This window comes from Prionailurus bengalensis, chromosome C1 (assembly GCF_016509475.1).
Source record: "Prionailurus bengalensis isolate Pbe53 chromosome C1, Fcat_Pben_1.1_paternal_pri, whole genome shotgun sequence".
Taxonomy (NCBI): Eukaryota; Metazoa; Chordata; class Mammalia; order Carnivora; family Felidae; genus Prionailurus; species Prionailurus bengalensis.
Genome location: NC_057345.1, coordinates 172461245 through 172467147, shown reverse-complemented (window position 1 = coordinate 172467147; position 5903 = coordinate 172461245). Strand labels below are relative to the sequence as shown.

General features: G+C 35.9%; 1 long non-coding RNA gene across 1 annotated transcript; it reads left to right on the top strand.

Annotated features, from left to right (window-relative positions):
* The first annotated feature begins 393 nt into the window (after positions 1-393).
* LOC122479703 lies at positions 394-3912 on the top strand. The gene is made up of 2 exons (XR_006296410.1): positions 394-707; positions 3659-3912. It is a non-coding gene; the product is annotated as an uncharacterized LOC122479703 (long non-coding RNA).
* The last annotated feature ends 1991 nt before the right edge of the window (positions 3913-5903 follow it).

Here is a 5903-nt window from a genome sequence, read left to right as displayed (position 1 = left end):
TAACTGAAATTCCATTCTTAGTACACCTCTTAAAATTGTTAAAGAGATATCTTAGAGATGATTCTCCCATATTATTGTTTTATCACTTTTAGTGATACAAAGACTTGCGATGCCTAACTTCTATACAACTGAACACTTCAGGAAACTGAGATATTCATTCTTTAATCTCCTAATGTCTTACTTAATAACTTGCTGCCCAAGTAACTGATGTAATTTAGCTTTCCAACATTTAGACAATTATTAGTCAAATGTCTAAGCTAGCATAATTCAGGAGACATTAATTGAATTAATGGTCATATTCTATAAAGTTTTCTAGAAACTAGGTCCTCTAACTTTCTTCTAATAATCTTGGCAGGGGGGCCTCCATTTTAAGAATATGGATTTAGGAAGACATACACGCACTGGCTTCAATCAATGTCAACTCTCCATATGTTTGCAATTAACTTTCAGTAGATAGTCATTTTGAAAGACTCACTTATCAACAAAAATGACAGAATTCTTTCTATCCCCAGGTGAGAAGCATACTGAAAGGCAGACTGCCATGTTTGTCCAGTTACATTTGCCAATTGTCTGTAGATGCCTTAGATATGAGATGCACAGGATTTCCTTGGAACACAGGTTTTCAAAGAACAAAATAATTTCACACAGAACTCAAGCTGTGAAGCTACTGAATCAATGCAAATGGCTGGTGACTGTAATATGGTGAAGTAAGTGTGTTGATGTTTTGAAGAGTTTTGCTTCTGATTTTAAATGATGCACAAGCAACTGCCCTTGACACAGAACAGGAATCTAGCACACACTTGGGAGGAGTACCCCATCAGAACTTGGTGAATTCATGTGGACACCCACTGAAAGTAGATGGAGTGAGATCTCTGAGCAACATCCCTTTGCAATGACTGCTGTAAAATGTGCCAGCAATAAGGGCTATTTATCCTGCCATGTAGTACAGCAGCATGCTGCCCCCGTGTGCATCCAAGAAAAGAAATAATTTATTTCAGGACTATTTCGATTTAATATGCTGCCTTTAGGAAAATGACCAGGTATTTCTTTTCTAAAAAAATTTTTTTTAAGGTTTATTTTTGAGAGAGAGAGAGAGAGAGAGAGAGAGAGAGAGAGAGAGAGGAAGAGAGAGAAGGAAAGATAGAGCATGACTGGGGGACGGGAAGAGAGAGAGATACAGAACCTGAAGCAGGCTCCAGGACCTGAGCTGTAGGCACACAGCCCGATGCAGGGCCTGAGCTCACACACTATGAGCTCATGACTTGAGCCCAAGTTGGTTACTCAACTGACTGAGCCGCCCAGGTGCCCAACCAGGTATTTCTGGTTCTATTCTATGATTGGTTCTATTCATTTAGTCTTAATTCGTTCAAAAATATTTATTGAATAGATACCATGGTTCACATGCTTTTCCCAGTGCTTGATACACAACAGTTTGATTCCCGAAATCATGAGCACGTTGTCCCAGATTCTACCAGTATTCCTAGCGGAGTGGATGTTCAAAATTATTCACTAAATAAATAATATGAATTCAAATTCAAATTTGACAAAGTTTAATAAAAATATCTCCTGAAGACAACAGAAGACAAACTAATTCCTTTACCTTCAATTTTGAAAGTGAGCTAACCTTCAATTTAGAAATTATGGCACAATCCTTTGATTAAAAAAAGCATTATCATTTTTATCTAAATGTTATCATCATCCCTATTTTATTTTTCTCAAAATTTCTTTCTGGAAATCCATGTATATTTTTTTCTAGCTTTTACTATACCATCTTTTACAGAAAATTATATTAATGAAAGTCTTAAGAAGTCACCTTTTCTACTTCCTGCAAACCTCCTACTTATTGAATACATTTTAATTCAGTGAACTTCTAAAGACCCCTAAGACATATCATTATCCACCATTTCACCTCTGACTCACTTCTGCGCACACCCAAAAGCTTAATTTTCTTTTCTTTTTAATAAGCCTCTATGGCTAAAAATGATAGCTAAGTAGCAGACAAGAATTCCTATTTGGAGAAATTTGACTTTTGCCTATGCTACCACAAAATAGAAATGATATTCTGTACAACTATTAATCCTCTTGAATTATGAGAAAACAGTAAGAGGGAGAGGTATGCCCCATTTTATAACCTGATAAATATATGAAACTCTAGATCAGGGGCTCTCTACGTGTAGTTCCCCAAACCAGCAGTAAAAGCATCCCCTGACAACTTGCTCAAATTGATTTTCAAGGAACCAGCAATCTGTATTTTAACAAATTCTCCTAGTGATTCTGATTCACTGAAATTTTGATAATCACAGTGCATTATCTCCCTCCTTGATGCTGTAGCATCATATGCTCTTTTAGTTTAAAGAATTACTACATATAAATATTAAAAAAAGAGCTACTACCCTTTATTAATAATCTGTATTTAAAGGCATTTTTCAGGGTGGCTGGGTGGCTCAGTCGGTTAAGCATCCAACTTCAGCTCAGGTCATGATCTCACTGGTTGTGAGTTTGAGCCCTGCATTGGGCTCTGTGCTGACAGCTCAGAGCTGGAGCCTGCTTTAGATTCTGTCTCCTTCTCTCTGCCCCTCTCCTGCTTGTGTTCGTTCTGGTTCTCTCCCACCCTCCCTCCCTCCCTTTCTCTCTCTCTCTCCCTCCCCCAATATAAATAAATATTTTAAAGAATTTTTAAAAATATGGCATCTTTCAATCACTCAGTAAAAGTCTGCATACAAGGTCATTGGGAAGTTAAGGTTTGGTCTGTGTAGAAGTCCTGAGAAAGAACTCACTGGAGAGTCTGGAGGGGCATTATGCAATTTCTGCAGCAAAGAGGACCATCAGTGGATATCACTGAATCCAACAATATAAAGTAATATATCATCAGTCAGGAAATTTCAAGCACAAAGTGAATCAGTATGTGAGATATCTTCAGATTTACATTTTTCTTATAATAACACAAGGCCCTAATGTGAACTCGGAATACTCCAGTGGAATACAGGACAAACAACCATTTCATTTCAGAAAGTCAGAACTACGTAATTGGTGGAAGTGCCCTACTATGGTTAATTAAGGAATAAAGAAGTCACAAATTCAGTCTTTTTCTGTGGAACATTAACTTCCAGTGTTTTACAATAATTTTGAGAGATTTAAACCCTACTTTTCCAATCAATTCAAAGAGCTGATAACAAGTGTCTAAACAGTAATACCAGCATTCTGTTTTCCAAAAACTTGTATCAGCCTAGTATGATATAGTAGCAATATACCATAGTGGTAAAGACCAAAGAGTCTATAGCCAAACTGACAGGATTTGGATTCCTGGGTCTACTACTTACAAGCAATCATTTCACCTCTATATCCCTCAATTTCCTCACACAGTAATTAACATTTACTGCCTCTTAAGGTTATTATTTTGATTAAAAGAATTAATATTTGTATTTTAACAAAAACCTAAAAATATTTGTAAAGACTAGTACCTGGAACATGATACAACTGATGAAAATGTTTATTAACAAATATATGTCCCACTAATATTCTAATTAGTTTCAAAGCAATAAGTATGTGAACATTTATAGTTAAAAATAAAACTATACATAAAATTAAGAAATGTGCAAGATATAAAAATCTTACAGATAGCATTGCTTTTATTGACCAATCTGACAATTTTTTCCAGGTAGCTTATGTTGAGACCACGCAATTTGCTCAAGACATCATCTCCTTTGCAAAACATTACACATGACTATGAAAAAGGTCAAGAATGAAGGTGTATTTATATTAATTAACACTTCATAGACAACAGGTCCAGTGCTTACTGTTTCACAGACATGAAAATGAATTTATTAGTAGCTGGCCTTGGATTGTTACGATATAGCACTGTGATGCCAATAGATAAAAAATCCTTACTAAATAAATATGTAATCAAATGAAGTATGTTGCTTGTATAAATTACAGGGGTATATTTCTGTTTACAATAACCTGTTTTTGTGATAATGGAGAATCAATATATGACAAAACATTCATGCAAGAAAGTGTATTTTTAAAGGAACCATCTAAAATAGTTATATTTGACTAAAATTTCTTGTCAGTGCCCATATTAAATACAATCCAAGGGAAATATAAGAAATATCATGATGTTATTAAAGAAGTGGCATAAGAACATACATAATACGTGAAACCCAACCTATGTCCACACAAAGAAACGCAATCAGCTTATTAATATTAAACGGCATGACCATTCAACTTTCAATTTAACCTCCATTTCCCACTTGGTTTCTATTTATTCCTTCCTTCCTTCCTTCCTTCCTTCCTTCCTTCCTTCCGTCATTTATTTAAGAGAGAAGGAGAGAATACCACGAGGGGCAGAGAGAGAGAGAGAGAGAAGCGGGACTCACCTGAAGTGGAGCTCGTATTTTACTCCAAGCAGGGCTCATGTACACCTGATGCAGGGCTCGTGCTCACCCTCCATTTCCCAGTCTTACAAAATGTTTAGTTTTACAATTTCCACATGTTCACTGTACTTACCTTATATGGAAACAGCCAAAACTCTTAACCTTTTTGTTTACACATGTGAATCAACAACTTATAACAACACATCCTATCAAGTTCAGTTTGCTGATCTAGCTACAGCGGCTAGAGAAAAGTCACACCTTCTGTCTTTCTCACTGATAATTTGGGTTCCTGCTTGAAAGACTATCATCAATCATGTCTAGAGTAAGGCTCTAGTCTTTTCTGTGCTACAGTTAAAGCATCATCCTTATAAAATAGCCCTCTTTCCCGAGGAGTCTAAAGCTGTATCATTGCCAGAACAATCCAGGATTAAAAAAAAAAAATCCACTGTCCCATTAAAACAATATTGACACTTACAGATGACAAAGAAAGAAAATACTGCTTACTAGTCACTGCGAGCTCCTCCTCTTGCTTCTGCAATGTCCTTCTCCTATTTTGCTTCTGAAAAGCAAAAATATTAAAATCTTAAAATGAAGAAAAACATAGTTGAGGTATTTTACATGATCTGCACATTCAGACTATTACTATTTTCTTATAAATATGGAATGGTTAAGCAGTAAAACATTGTGGTGTTGAAACACAAGGGGCATAAAGATACCCATGATTCTCCAACATGAGAGACTTCACTTTAAGAACTGGCACAGTTACTCTTTTCATCCAAAAGAAAGTCTACAGGGAACCATTCCAGAGGGGACATAGCACTGAGAAAAGTGGCATAGAGGAAACACAAAAAAAAGATCAGAAGAAAGAGACAAAAAGCTAATGGGGTAGACCTTAATTTGGGATGAATTCATTGATAAATACTAAGTAATTGGCCTTAGGCATTTTGAGAAAACATTAGAGGAACCCTTATTATTAAAAGAATTAAGACACCGTTATATAAAAATCTGAACTTCCAGCATATACTCATGCAGGGCTTAACAATGTTGTGTCATTGGGGAAAACAATTAAGATGGTGATGCTAATACTAATGACAAAACCTTTATGACATGCCAGACACTATGGTAGGCAGTTTACAGACATTATTTCATTTTGTCTTCAAACACTTAATCCCATTCTGTTATCCTATCCTGCAGACACCAAGGTTTACGGTTTACTTGCCCACGATCACCAAACCATTAAGGACAGAGTCTATACTAAGAATACATCTAACACCAAAGCCAGTGCTCTTAAATCATTAAACAACAAAGGTATGGTTTACTGCAGAATACCATGGGGAAAAAAAAAAGCATTACCAAAACCCTGACAATGAGCAATGGAGTTTGAAAGGATGAGAATAGATGGTACATTTTTACCTATATCTGCTGCATAGGTATCTCTGCAGGTGTAGAGTAAGAAGCTAGAAATAAATATGAGTACCATGTATATGGTTTATAATTTGTCGGATAAATTATCGTGTTACATAAATGCCA